The 16,147-nt window shown below is 46.0% G+C and overlaps 1 protein-coding gene across 3 annotated transcripts in view; it reads right to left on the bottom strand.

The window, feature by feature from the left end:
* INPP5F (inositol polyphosphate-5-phosphatase F) overlaps positions 1-16,147 on the bottom strand; it is a 1,146,251-nt gene that overhangs the window by 607,286 nt on the left and 522,818 nt on the right. The gene's annotated exons all lie outside the window — the stretch shown is intronic.

The raw sequence follows: 16,147 nt of genomic DNA, 5'->3' as shown, positions 1-16,147 counted from the left end.
TTTCTTAAAGCATTTTAATGTCGTTTGCTCTGCTTTGGAAATTCTCACTCATAAATTAGCGTTCATAAATATAATGACCTTTTACATATCTCACTAAGCATTTTGTGGACCTATTTAGCTCACTTTAGTTCACTATACATAATCTCGTTTCAACAAAGTGTAGCATTTTTTTGGGTAGGGCTAGGACCTATTCGGTTCCAGAATCTAATCACCTCTGCATAAGCTACATAGCTCCAGATAGTTAGAATTGTTTCCATCCTTATGGCTTGGATCATTGCATTAGAGGTATAGAGATGAGTTATTTTAGACATCTTCTCTCTTCTAGATCCCACTCAAATTTACCACTTAAGCAAAGTATTTCAACTCCAAATCGAAATTGAGGGTGGATAACAGCAAAGTAAGCAGATAAAACCAGTCTTGGAAATTGAGGGTGGATCATAGCAAGGGAGGCAGATAAAACCGGTCTAGGATGACCTCTATATTCTTTAGTAAATGTCTTAAGCCTCCTTACAGGCGAAAGTGATCCTACCTGTTGGGAATTGATGAGACCTTCACATTACGATTTCTATCCGAATCACATCCCTAGATATTTGTACCTATTGACTACCTCTACTTTTGTTTTAACTAGATGTCATTTATATTTTGATTTCCGTTTCCAGATGGGAGCACTTTGCTTTTATCCATGTTTACCTCCAATTTGTTCTGTCTACAATATTCAATCTAATTTCCTCTGTAGACCAATTTCAGTCATGTCTATAATGGAAAGATCAGCTGCATATAAGGCGCACGTAATATGAAACAAATTCATTTTAAGACTAAAGCTATGGTGATTACTAAAACTTTTTTTTTTTTACTTTATTTTTGGAATTTTTGCGATCTTACAACATAAATCAGTGCAAGTCTTGTACACATACCATCACTTCATCATTAAGCACGTACACTACCCCGGCCTCGGCATCACATTTCTAAGTACATTAACATTGTAATATCCCAAAGGATCCCACATTGCATCAAACATAGGTCCCAGCGTCACCCTAGGTAGACACATAAATAACACATTCCCCCATAAATATCTCCACACTGCAAAAGGAAGAAGCCGCTCAGTTCGGTCCGAAATCGCAAATACAAAAAATATCCTAAAGTCAAAATGTTCAATGCGTGCATACACTATGAATCAGTTACAAACTCTGAAGAGTATGACATATGGTATGTATTCAGTAGGCCCTGTCCCCCCTCCCTGTACCCCCAAGGCAGCTGTGTGTACAGTCTCTAAGACATCAATAACATTAAGGGTTCACTTAGAGAGTTATTCCTCCTCAGTATCATGGTGTCCATCTAACAGATAACATTGTAATGGGGACCAGATATCCGTGGGTCTGGAGGCGACTGGTAATAATTCAGAATACGTATGTAATTGCTCTTGACAATAAGCAAGGTCTCGCAACCAGTCCTTAAATTTAGGGGCCCTTCCCCTACCCCATCGACATGCAACCCGTCTTTTAGCTAACAAGAGGGCCAAGGCAACAAACTTGCGAAGTGCTGCCTGTATGGGCTCCGTATATCCCAGTATCGCTACAACCGGGGATGGGTCTATTAGTGTGTGAATCATGTCGGACAGTGCTGTGAACACCTGTTTCCAGTATAATTGTACTGCGTCACACGCCCACGCCAGGTGCAAAAAATCAGCCCCCGGGGCGCCGCACCTGTCACAGTTATCAGTGGTGCGAAGCCGACACATACGGACCGGAGTATAATACAGTCGGTGTATAAATTTATAATGAATAATTCTGTATCTGCTGCTCGAGGAGATACGCTCAGTTTGTTGAAGACAGAATTCCCATTGTTTATCTGTGAGTGGCGATTCCAATTCCTGATCCCACCTTAATCTAGCCGTTAATGGTGCATAGTCTACCAGCGTGTGCACAGACATGTACAGTGTCGAAACCAGTTTATTAGGGGTATCACTAAGGAGGATACGCTGCAGGGGAGCGAAGACCTGGGGCTCCCGAGGGAAATCAGGCGTAATCGCCTTTAAGCCCTGACGTAGTCTAACGTATAGAAAAACGTCCAGTGGAGATGGATGTATACCCTCAAACAAATGTGCCATAGATCGGAATTCCCCATTGTGGTACAGGTCTCCCCATGTCGAGAAGTGGATACTGCGGAGCAGCCTATGGAACGCTGCCTCTTGCAGGAGCGGCACCTCCGGATGGTAAACGAGCCTCAAGAGCGGTGCATATAGCATCTCAGTCTTCAACCTAACAGTCATACGGTTCCAGGCGGTAATCGTGCTCATCACCGTCGTGGGTGTCTTGTCTCTGCCAGGCACCAACGAGTATAACGCCCCTTCTATCGGGATCGGATGGGCTAGCCAGTGCTCCGCTGCCAACTGTGGCATGTATCTAGGCTGACGTATCCAGAAGAATGCATAGTGCGCCTGTGCAGCCTGAAAGTATAATTCAAAGTCTGGTATGCCAAACCCGCCGTGAGTGTATGGCCTAATCAATATTTCCCACTTGAGCCGAGGTGATTTCCCGCCCCAAATAAGTCTAGTTAGCTCTGTGCGAAGTAGCTGGAAGAAATATCTTCCGGGGTGGAAGGGGATGTTTAAGAATAGATACAATAATTGAGGAAGGATCACCATCTTAAACAAAGATGCCTTACCTGCCATGGAGAGGGGCAGAGTAATCCACCTCGTGATGTTATCACTAATGCGAGTCATAGTAGTGCCATAATTGGCTCTGAGCAATTCATCGCAATCTTTTTCTATATGGATACCTAAATATTTAAAGTCACCGACACACCAAGTAAGGGGGTAGTCTAGTCCAAACTGGCTCGTGGACGCCGTAAGTGGGAATATGCACGACTTACTCCAATTGATCTGGACTCCGGAGAGTCTACCAAATCTGATAAACTCCCTGAGAATGGGGTTCAGGTTAACACTAGGATCGCGCACATATAAAGTAATGTCGTCTGCATACATAGATATAAGTATTTGTCTCTGAAAGCATCGCAGTGCACTATCTTTATGATGTTGTCTCAACTTTGCGGCGAGTGGCTCCGAGGCGATAGCAAATAGGAACGGGGATAGGGGGCACCCCTGCCGCGTGCCCCTTGTGACAGGGAATTCAGAGGAAAGTCTGCCGTTAATGAGGACTCTAGCCACGGGAGTCTCGTATAATAATCTAATCCATGAGATAAATATTGCTGGAAACCCCATTCTCTCAAGCACTTGGAACACATAGTCCCACTCCAGCGAATCAAAGGCTTTTGTGGCGTCAAGGAATATTGCCGCCATTGGTAAATCTTCATGCACAGAATTGAGGATCGAGAAAAAAGTGCGCAGATTATGTGACGTCGCTCTACCAGGCACAAAGCCCGATTGATCGGGTAGGATCAGAGTAGGAAGGAGAAGGCTAATACGTGTAGCAATGACTTTTGCCAGTATCTTCACGTCACAATTCAACAATGAAAGAGGTCGATACGAGTCACATTTATTCGCAGGCTTTCCGGGTTTGAGTAGTGATGTAATGAGCGCTGGAGGAAGGCAAGTGGCCTACTTCAAGGGCATCTTCGCAGACCTCACGCAACACAGGAGCCATAAAGTCAATGTATGTTTTGTAGAATTCTATTGGGATCCCGTCAAGGCCCGTTGCTTTACCCGACCTCATATGCATGATTGCGTCGCGTATTTCGTCCAGCTCAAATGGGGCGCTTAAGAATGCTCGCTGTGCATCACTCAGCCATCCAAGGGACACATCAGCAAGATATTCCTGCAAGTGTAGGTCCCCGGATCTAGTAGATGTGTATAGCGTACTATAATGCATCACAAATGCATTCAGTATTTGTGTAGTATCCCTGAAGCCCTCACCCTCTGGATCTTCGATTTCTAATATCACATTAGGCGCACGTGCCAATTTAATCGTAGCTGCCAGTGCTTTCCCCGGTCTCTAACCCTCACCATATCGGCCAGCAGTCCAATATTTGCCTCTGAACTTCGACTCTCTAGTGGCTTCCTCAGTTTATTCCGAGATTTTCTCACGGATATTCGAAAGAACAGCATCCGCAGGACCTATAATCAGGGATGCCTCAGCGTCCTTAAGTTCTAATTCTAGTTTCCTCAACCGGGCCAGTATGCTCTTTAAGACACCGGAACCTTTAGCAATGCAGAAACCCCTCAGCGTCACCTTGAATGCGTCCCAGATAGTTTCCACATCATTGACTGAATCTTTATTTCTTCTAAAAAAATCTAAACATTCCTCGCGGAGTTCCTCTTGAAATGCAGTGTCGAGTAACATTGTAGGTTGCATTCGCCAGGCAGAGGGTGGAGGACCCAGATCCGCCGACCGTAATGTGATTTGTACGGGAGAATGATCAGAGTACGTCCTAGGGAGGTGTTGTGATCTAACCAGTGCGGTATGTAACTGTGGTGACATAAAAATATAGTCTAGTCTTGCCCAAGATCGTGCCTGCGCTGTAAAGTGTGTACCCTCCCGCACATCAATATGCAGGTGTCTCCAGGCGTCTAGCAATGTATGATCGTCAATCGCCGCCCGTAATGCCGCCCTTGCCTTAGTGTAGTGGTGAGGGGCTGGGTGTGACCTGTCTAATATTGGATCAATAGTAGTGTTGAAGTCTCCTCCCCAAACTATATATGCTGCGGGCCTGTACCCACAATTGTTGCCCACAACTCCACAAAGAATTGCGGATCATCAATGTTTGGACCATAGCAGCAAACCAGGGTGATCGCAATGTGTCCCAGCCTTCCCCACATCATACAGTATCTCCCCTGAGTGTCTACCATGGTACCTGCCATATGAAAGGGCGTGCCTCTTTTTACCAGTATAGCCGTACCCCTAGCGTACGTTGAGAAAGCTGAGAAAACTGTGTGGCTGGCCCATCGTTTGGCAAACATGTGGGTGGCATGTGCCTTGAAGTGAGTTTCTTGAAGAAAGGCTATGTGAACCGAGTGGCGGTCTAAATATGCCAGGATTTGCCGACGCATCCTTGGGTCCCCCAAACCTCTCACATTCCAAGTCAATATATTCAGATCAGTGACTCCCATCTGTAGTGTGGCCTGTAAATAATAGGCAGCAGATCATGCAACCGCACGGCGACTCAATGCCTTGAACTGCATCGGTAGGGACCCCCCCTTTATCAAAACGCCAATGGTCAATTAAGACGGGGCCTAAGGCAATATACATGCTATTACATTCTCCGAACTCAACTCCTGAGTGTACAAACTGCACTGCGAGAATGCCCTCTCGCTTGGTAAAGTCATGAATTCCTGTCTGATCAACCTGTACCATCTCTTTGATATTCATCGCTTCCAATCTTAATTCGTAAAACAGAAACTCCCCGCCCCTCCCCCCTTTCAAATGGCACATATGCCCCTCCCTTCCCACCCACTGAAGCAGCCCCAACTTGCCAGAATCCCCATCCCTCCCCCCACCCTGAAACATGGTCAAACACCCCAAAAACCATAACGCTGCAAACAAGTCTATTGGGTTATTCCCTGTCGGGGTCATCTGAGGGGGCACATTTATCCACCCCCTACACCTTACCCTGTTTTCCATATGGCCCTAGTCAGGCACATTCCAAGGGAAGGGGAGTGGTGCCTGGAATACGTTACCACCAACAGTCCAGTACCCGTCCATGGTACTCTCGTACAGCAGAAGTGTTCCCTTACGAGAGAGGCAGTTCTTCGGGCCTCTCAGTAAAGTGTAGGAAAAAAGTACATCCCTTCAATGTCTCGAAAGCCTGCGAGCACATGTCTCCGTTCAATGATCACTCCTCCTCCTCCTGCCCAACATTATCTTCTCGGCGTCCTAATCCCGCCCGTCGCAATGTTTTCAAGTAATCTTCCACTTGTTGGGGGTTAGTGAAAAAATGTTGCTTCGCCTGATGGGTAACTCTTAGTTTCGCAGGGTATAACAGTGCATAGTCTATCTGTAACGCCCGGAGCTTTTTCTTAACTTCTAGAAATTTGCGTCTCTGCTCCTGCACTATAGGCGTGAAGTCCGGGTAGATGGAGAATTTGATTCCCTCGCATGCCAGATTTTGGTTAGTGCGCGCTGCTCGTAACGCAGTATCTCGGTCCCTATAATTTAGCAGCCTTGCAATGATGGGTCTTGGCGGGGCACCCGGTTTGGGTTGCAGTCCGAGTGAGCGATGTGCCCTTTCGACAATAAATTGACTAGAGAACGCCTCTGATCCCACCGCAGCGAGGAGTATTCTTTCCACATAGTCTTCCATACGCCCTGTGTTGGTGGATTCCGGTACACCTATAATTCGGATATTATTGCGGCGGCTGCGGGCTTCCAACTCCTCGTTCTTTGCCGCAATGACTCTAAGGATGTTATCCATTCTCGAAAGCTGAGTGGCATGCGAGGCCGTGGTGTCATCATTGTCGGAGATTCTTCTTTCGGCTTCAGTGATCCGCTCTTCATGCACGTCTATTTTGTGTGCAATGGCGTCCATTCTAGATGACATACGGTCCACTTTATCCACTATCGTGGCAAAACCTTGTCTCATTTCCAGCATCAGCTGTTGTATGTCCGAAGTAGATGAGTTAGGACTCGCCACATTGACAGTTGGATCTTGTGAGCTTCCTGCTTCCGATGTACTCCGCAATCCTTTCTTGGTGAGTGTGGAGTCAAAGGACAATTTAGGCTGTCTGTTGTCTTGCTTGCCCATTTTATTTCTTCTATAAGGGCGTGTGGGGGCCGACACGGTGCGCTTGCCGCGGTCTCCTCCTGCCAGGGGGGATCCCGTATGCATAGGCAATTTGCAGTGCGCCCAGCTGTGCACGCTGTTAATCCAATAGTAAGGCACTAGTCTATGGCTACTAGTCACAGACTACGGCGAACGCCGCATAAATCTGAGACCCGGGTCGCCCGATCTGCCGACACGCAAGTTGCAGCTGCTTAGAGAGCAGAGCACGGCTCTGAACTGCTGGAGGGTGCGAGGCAAAGAGGCCGGCTAGAGCCATAGCGGTAGTGAGCATGGCCCGAAAATAAGGTGAGGAGGACGACATTGAGCATATGTTGGGACGGAGCAGTGATTGGGAGTCTGCAGCACTTTGTCGGCCATTTGGTGAAAGTGGGACTGCCGCCCTGTGGTAAATTGTGTGAGACGCTGTGTGTGGAGAAAGCGGGATATCGGCGCACCTATAGAGCTCATAATTATTACATGGCAGTATAAAACTGGAGGAAAACGAAATCGTAATAAGCAATGAAGGTAGCGATACCACACTGTACTGGGAAACGACTTGAAACTGCTGCAGACATAAGATAAATAAATCGAACGAAACGCTAATTAGGCACGAAGGCAGCAGAATACTATACCAAAATGGTGGCACCCTTATACACAGCAGGGATAGCAACGTAACACGTTTGAAAGACACAACCGGCGAAACGTGTAATTTACAACTCGGTTGCTCTCACTGAAATCCAGTTAAAATTGGCAGCGCTGACAGAGGCATAATAAAGAATCAGGACCTGGACGGCTGAAATGGCTATCTGATTCTGTTGATGCGTCTGATCTGAGAAGAGATCACTGATCAGTAATTGAGCGTGAGGGACCCAACAAATGAAGATTTGGCCAACAGAAAAACCACTGCCTACAAGGAGACCTTCACTACGACCTCCGGTGCATACCTCTTGGAAGTATGAGTGAGACTCGGAAGAAAATAATTCATAGCCATTGTGTGATGCTTGTTGTGTAGTGCAGGAAACGGATACCAGCGGCACTGTGATCGGTGTGAAAATCCAAATCATGTGGATTTATGTTTAGGTTTTAATCATTTTTACTGTTTCAACACAAGACTGGAAACTGAGCACGTTGACGTTGTCCGTGGTTTGATGATCTTAGCAAAGACTAGAGATAGCAAAAGGACTCAAACCTCTTCGCCTCTACGGTGGCCGTGATTTGATGATCTTAGCAAAGAGTAGAGATAGCAAAAGAACTCAATCCTCTTCGCCCATACGGTGGCCATCTTTAAAAGGAGCCCGCTAATGTGGATGATCATATCACCATTGCAGCTGTTTATCCTCTACCATTCTTAGGCCGCTATCCTCCTGAAGCGATGAATAACGTCAGAATATCGCCCAACCTATAATACTTTTAACAGCTCCGTGCCCGTGCGCATTGTTTTTCCACTTGGTGACCTGTGTTATGGGAGTGTCCAAACTAATGACTTACACCTCTATAATTTTGTTGACTGACACTGATTTTGTTGACTCCGACACTGATGATTGACTATTTTGTCAATTGTACCTATGATTGCCTACACCCTCAACGATCTACCTCACCACAACTATTTAACTCTATATTTTGCGACTGCATACACCCTTAGCGATCTACCTCACCACAACTGCTTGCTGACCCTCATCATTGTATTTATGGTTTCGAATTTCACTGACCTCTCCAGGTTATACAGGTTTTGTGTTTTATTTTATTTTACAGGTTATGCAGGTTATGTGTTTTATTTTACGGAGGACTCACGTCTGCCCTGTGTTTTTCATGCATCTCTCACTAACGCTTTCCTAGTCTCTCTTTTCACCATCAGATGATCTCTGTTGGTGCTGTGTTTGTTTCACCATTTTGTTTTTCTCTACATCCATTTATCTGTGGCACCTGATTGCACCTCGACTATTTCGGCGGCCATCTTTGAAAGGTAGCCCTGATGACTCTCATGCCCGCTGTCTCTACACAATACACTCTCCCCAATATCTCTCATTGTATTTTATCTCCCTCCTAGCTACATTTCCCATCATTTATCTTTTTTGCTGTCGCTCCCCTCTAATTTACTACCCACCTTTATTCTTACTCTATACTACTTTACCCTCCAACTACACTCACCCTCTTTCCCAACTTCCTAATTTCTTCTCCACACCCTCCTCAGCTGACCTTTTCATGTTTTTATTGTATGCTTGGCTATATTATTTTTATTGCTGTACTTGTCTGTATCCCCTGCTATTCATAATTCCTTTATCTGAATCCATCCCCTACAATTCTTAATTCTTCTATTTGCACTTTATTCTTGTATATTTGGCTACACTACATTTTTTTAATTTTTTTTTTTATTGCTGTATTTTGCCTGTATCCCCGACATTTCACAATTCTTTTATTTGCACCTTATTAATATTAATCTATATCTAGCTATGTTATTGTATCGCTATATTTGTTTTCTATTTACCTAAACGATTCAATTTAGTCCTCATCACTTCTTATTGCATTGCTATATTTATTTTCAATTTGCTTAAACTATAAAAAAAATTTGACACTTTATTAATCTATGCTTGATTATACTCTTTTATTGCTTTATTTGTCTGTATACACTGTCAATTCATAATTCTCCCATTTGCACCTTAATAATTGATGTTTGGCTATGTTATTGTATTGCTATACTTGTTTTCTATTTGCTTAAACTATTCAATTTAGTCCTCATCACATCTTATTGTACTGCAATATTTGTTTTATATTTTCCTTAACTACTCGTTTGATAAGATATATCCTTCCTTATGTAATCTTTATGACAATAACTATTATTTATTATTTTTGTCTTACTGCTCCTCATTTGATGCTCTATTTCTCTTGATTACCCACTTTATACTATACTAGGTACTTTACCGTTATCCTTACCTCATAGATTACTGCACTCTCTCTCTCCATATTCTCTGAATCATGCCACCCCTCCCTCTCACCCCCCCCACTCCTCGCTCTCCCCCCTCCCCGAGACCTCAAACTCACCCATCTCTAAATTTGGCCCTTACTCGTGGTCCATCCTCTACCCCTCCCATCTATCCAAACATGCCAAAAAAAACTTTAAGCACAAACTTCTCTGCCTCCACCCAGAAACCCTATTTGCCGACCACCATTACAGCCTAACCTCCTCAATTGTCACCAATTTCATCTTCTTCACCAAACGCCCATCCAAATGGAAAAGCCTATTTCTGAGTCACCTCCCTATATCAAATTCGCGTAAAATCCCATACGGCCTGAAACTCGTCACCACGCCATCTCCCTCCTTTCCGAGTGAAATAGATATCTCCATCTTCAAATCCGGAAACATTCTCATTCAAGCATCAGAAAATAACCTCGATATCTTTGAACAACACTTTAGCGCTATCTCCCTATCCCTCACACAATACTTGAACCCCCTCCCCGCCTCATTCTCACGGCCCATCACCCCTCAACATCTTCCCTGCTCCCCTTCTCGTCTCCCTGATTCACCCCAAATTTTACCACCTTCTTCTCCCCTCATTCCCCCAACGCTCCTTTCACCCCTGCCTGATTTACCCTCCTCCTCTCCAACCTCATTACACCCCCCCTCCCTTCCCCCTCTACCACTCAACTCACGGTAACCCCCCTTTCCAATATCACACTCCCTGCTACGCACCTCCCTTCCTATAACTCCATCTTCTCCCCTGCTCCCTCTTCTCGTCTCTCCGATTCATCCCATATTTTACCACCTTCTTCCCTCATTCTCCCCTCACTCCGTTCACCCCTTCAAGATTTACCCTCCTCCTCTCCTCCCTCCAACCTCATTACCCCCCCCCCCTTCGCCCTCTACCACTCACCCCCCGGTAACCCCCCTTTCCAATATCACACTCTCTGCTACGCACCTCCCTTCCTATGACTCCATTTTCACCCCATCTCCAATCTCTCCTCGTCCCCTCACACCACACTCATACAACCCCCTAACTCCCTTAACTGCCCTCACACCTCCTCGAACATTACCCCTCTCTCTCACCCCCTTACTATCCTCAATTACACACAATCTTCCATCTACGCCAATTCTTACTGTCCCCAAACCACCTCCTCTTAACTACTCGCCCAATAATAATACCTCTCCCACATCCACCTACTATACACTCCCATTCTCCAATAAAGATCCCCCTCCACAACCTAATCCAATCCACACTCCAACACCCCCTTACAGCGAACCTCTCCTTTCATCCCTCGTTTCAGAACTCTCCTCACTTAGAAACGCTATCTCTCTCCTAACTAATGCCATCACCTCCACGCATACCTACTCTCCGACTCCCTCACAATACACCATATCCCCACTCATTAACAACAATCTCAATCCCAACCCTTCAACCGTCTTCCCCCCTAACATGATTACTACCATCAACAACACTCACCCGCTCACTAACAGCTCCTCCACAAATTCCACACCCGATCAACCTTCGTCAATCATTCCAATCCATAATACCATCACGCCCCACTATCCTCAACTGGATACGTACCTTATAACCTCAGAACTTATAACTCCCACAAACTTACCTTCCGCTCCCTGCTCACCCCCAGCCACTAAGCCACTTCCACTTCAATCTACTTCCACTATGCACCCCACCTATCAATCTACTATCCCTGTTCTCTTAGGTACAAGCAGATTCCCCCTTCTTACGAAATCCCCTAGACCTCCCCAACATCTGAGACCTATCCCCACTCATCAATCTTCTATCCCAGTTCTCCTAGGTACAAGCAGACTCCCCCCTCTTAAGAAATCCCCTAGACCTCCCCAGCATCTGAGAACTATTCCCCCCTGTCCCTCAACTCAACAACCTGACCCCTCTCCCCTACATTGCATGTTGATCAACTGCCGATCCGCCTCCCGCCACGCCACTGAGATTGCAGAAACGATCCTCAGCGAAAACATCGACATAGCATTCCTAACCGAAACCTGGCTCACCGCCCACTCCACTCCGATCCTCGACTTGCTCATTCCCCCAGGTTACTCAATCATCAAGAAAGACAGAATCAAGCAAACAGGAGGAGGACTTGCTCTAATTTTTAAAACTGAACATAACATCACGCTTGTTGAGTCTCAAGACCCTTCATCCTTTGAATACCTTTGTGCAGATCTCTGCATTCACGACTCCCCCACCACTCGGCTGCACACCATCTACCATCCCCCTGAAAATTGTATCTCTTTTACTGAAGAGATGTCTGACCTCATTATCCAATCCTCTCTATCACACTCTAAGAATATCTTCCTTGGTGACTACAACGTCCACTGGAATAAAATTGATGACCCTGCTATTATCACTTTTAAGAATACCATGGAAATCACCAACATGACCCAACTCTGCCATTCTCCCACTCATAATAAAGGTTCCACCCTAGATGCTATCATAACTAGCAATGATCTAGCCTCCCTCTCTAGTATACTTCCTATCAACTGGTCTGACCATTACCTCATCCTCTTCTACGTGAAGAGACCCACGAATCACCCCGCCCCCATCAGCACCCTACCGATGAAATCTACACGCAACCTTCACCTTATCCCTCTTGATGAACTGGAATCCACAATTAAAACCTGCTTACTTCGCCTCCCTCTCTCTGACAGTACTAATGACCTAACCAACCATTATAATAACTCTATTCTCCAAGCCCTTGACGAAATTGCCCCAATTAAACTCAAACAACAAAAAAAAACCTCCCAAATCCTGGTTCAACTCTGAACTCAATAATGAAAGACGATCCCTAAGACAATCTGAACGTGTTTGGAGAAATCATCCCACCGATGACAATCTTACCCTCCTCAGAACTGCCAGAGTCCAATACAAAAAACACATCTACAATAAAAAAGCCTCCTTTCTCCGGTCACAACTTGACCAAGCTAAAAACCGACCTAAAGAACTCTTTAGCATTGTTAAAAAACAAACCTCCACTGGCCCTCCTAAAATATCTGCCTCTATTGACAAATGTGAAGAAATCGCCAGCTTTTTTAGCAACAAAGTCAATAAGATAGAACTATCCTTCTCCTCCCTCCCCCCCTCTCTCCAACCCTCCCACACTCTACACACCCTCCCCAACACCCCTTTATCTCTTTCGTCAACTCTTCCCACTCTCCTCGACCCATCTCTTACCCTTCCTGCTCTCGCGCATTCAGACCTCTCTACTAATAGACTCATAACTAAAAATAATGCTTCTTGGAGTGAATTTAGTCCAGTTTCAGAGTCATCGATCACTAACATCATGACTAAACTCAAACCTTCCTCCCATTCCAAAGATCCTCTTCCCGCCCATTTGGTCCAAGACCTCAAATCTACCATTGCCCCTATTTGGACCAATATCATCAACTCCTCCCTTGCCACTGGTTGCGTCCCAGCCTCCCTTCAGCTTGGTCAAATCTCTCCCATCCTGAAAAACACCTCTGCCGACCCAAATGACCTTAACAACTTACGCCCTATCTCTAACCTTCCTTTCCTCTCTAAAGCCCTAGAAAAATGTGTCCTATCACAACTTGAGAACCATATCCTCGACTTCAATCTCCTTGATGTTTTTCAATCCGGTTTCAGAAAAGGCTGTAGTACAGAAACTGCAATGTTAAATATCACAGATGACATTCATCGCTCCCTTGACAATGGTGAATCCTCTCTACTGATCCTCCTTGACCTCTCGGCGGCATTTGATACTGTCCATCATCCCACCCTTCTAAACACCCTCAAAGATCGATTTGGCTTGGAAGGCACTGTACACAAATGGTTCTGCTCATTCCTTCAAAACAGATCACAGCAAATCAAACTTAGCCACTTCCTCTCTAATCCTCAACCTGTCTCACTCGGGGTCCCTCAAGGATCCATCCTCTCCCCAACCCTTTTCAACCTTTTCATGGAACCACTCACCCTCATTCTCAAAGAAGCTAAAATTAGTTACCATCTCTACGCCGACGATACACAATTATACTACAAGATCAAATCCCACAACGACATCCTTCACCTCAACGACACCCTAACTAAAGTACAAGCCTGGTTCCATCTAAACCATCTCAAACTGAACCCCAAAAAAACAGAATTCATTCTTTTCACCCCCAAAAACAATACCCTTCCCATCCAAATCTGGATCAATGATATCAAAGCTCTCAATTGCTCCCTCTCCACCTCTAACTCTGTTAAATCACTTGGCATCAGCATCGACCAGAATCTCAACCTCATCCCCCACATCAATAAAGCCGCCAAAAGTGCTCTTTTCACCCTTCTCCACCTCAAGAAACTCAAACCTTTCATTCCAGCTGATGATTTCAAAATCGTTGTCCAATCGCTAGTCCTCTCCAGGATTGACTATGCTAACGCCACCCTTGCCGGCACCCCTAAAACCCATCTTGCACCAATTAAATCTGTCCTCAATCTAGCTGCCCGACTCATCTCTGACTGTAAAAGATTTGACCACATATCGCCCGTCCTCAAAAATCTTAATTGGCTCCCAATTGAAGGAAGATCCTCTTACAAGATTGCCTGTATCACCCACAAAGCTCTTCATCAAAACATCCCCGCCTACCTTGCAACTAAACTAAAAAAAGCAGGCTGCACCAGGTCCCTGAGAAGCACCGACTCCCTTCTCCTGATCCCACCTAGACTTAATTGTCAAAAAACTCAATCCCGTGCATTCTCTGGTAATGCTCCTACCATTTGGAACTCACTCCCCAAAAACCTTCGCTGCAACCCCTCTTACTCTCTTTTCAAAAAAAGAACTCAAACTACTTCTCCACAACTTATATTGGGGTACCTAACATGTCCACTCTCTCTACTCTTATACCCTCCCCCCACCTTGTCTGAATTCAACATCTTCTCCCCTGTTAACTGTTTCACCTATTTTTAATTTGTACCTGTCTCTTACTCCCCCACCTTATCATATACTTTTTGCAAACTGTATCCCGTTGCTAATTCCGCATATATTGCTATTCTATCCTATTGTGTCTAACTCTGTTGTAAAGCGCTCTGATACTCCAGGGTCCAGCAGCGCTATATAAAACCCTTGAAATAAATAAAATTAAAATAAATATGGCAATGTCAATATCCCTCCTAGTAGTGCCAGCAGCGCAGCTTTCTTGATCCAGTCAACGCTTCATCTAGTATTTCGGCATGCCCAGATATGCAGTTCATAAAGCAAGTGGTGCCCCGCAAGCCGCTCTCAGTTCTCACTTCTCCAGTACAGTAGCCCCGATGAGGCCTCCAGGAGCCAGCAGTTGACCACCCGTAACAGCAAGGGCGACTTCCTCTCTCAGCCCTACTCTCAGTGACTCTTGAAGTGGACCAAATGGGGCAATAACAGCAATTCACTGCACTGGAATATTCACAGTCTAGTCAGCTGTGCCTGAATGTGCAGTTCAGCAACTCTTCTTTTCACCGGCGTTTAGCATCACAGTCAGTAATAATGCAGGATGTACTACGTCAGTAGGCAGTGTGCATCACATGTAATACTGACGCATTTACAGTAAGCAGCTTCCAGCAGGCCCTGCCTGTGCACTCACGAAGGTACGTGGCGCGGCGCGCCCCCACATGTGACAGATTTATAAGCTGCTTTGCAGCCGATCCGCTGCCTCCCGCCCAAATATGTGCAGCTATGTCCAGTTAATTCTGTTGTCACTCCCCTCAATATCAGTCCGTGCGCTCAGTTATTATGCAGATTCTCAGCGCTCAGGGCTATGCCCATGCGTGTTGTTTCAGCTCCGCCCATTCACTATTCCCTGGCACTCAGCTGCACTTCCAGTTCTGTAGCGGGTCACCGTCCCCAATTCTTTCTGTCCGTTCTGGCCTATGCGCTTCTGCGCTTTAAAATAAGGCGCCAGACGCACGTTATGGCGGGCAGCTGGGGAAATCACCATAGACAGTGCTCAGAGCTTGCGCACGTTCATGCAAGCCTGTGGCCATCTATTTAGCATCGCACTCAGTCAGCAGCCTTCTTCATTGATCCCGCAGCAAACTAGAACCGTACCATATTGCATCCCAGCCAGGCAGCTTGACACATGTGGCAGAGGAGGGGGGGGGGTCTGACAGTACCTCAAAGCCGCTGCTCTCCGCTTCTACCATTAGAGCACTCCTCTTCGTGAGTTCCATGCAAGGTCGCCCAGCAGTCCTAGGTGCCTGTGGGTGTTCCGTCGCTGCAGCGTGGGCTGCTTCTCCGTCCCGAAGTACCCCAGCTCAGCAAGGTCTCCCAAGGCGCCAACTGGGGGGTATTTTAATAGCGCACCCGTTCTCTCTGTGTTTTTTGTTGTTTTACCGTTTATATTCAGCCTGGCCGACCGGGTCCCAGATTATATGCGGCTGTGAGGGGGGGGGGCAACAACACCCCGCCCCGGGGCCTTTCCCCGCTCCTACCGGTGCTGTGCTTTGCGCCGCTTGACTCACTCCTA

Source organism: Lissotriton helveticus, chromosome 5_1 (assembly GCF_964261635.1).
Source record: "Lissotriton helveticus chromosome 5_1, aLisHel1.1, whole genome shotgun sequence".
Taxonomy (NCBI): domain Eukaryota; kingdom Metazoa; phylum Chordata; class Amphibia; order Caudata; family Salamandridae; genus Lissotriton; species Lissotriton helveticus.
This window is presented reverse-complemented; position numbering and strand designations above follow the sequence as displayed.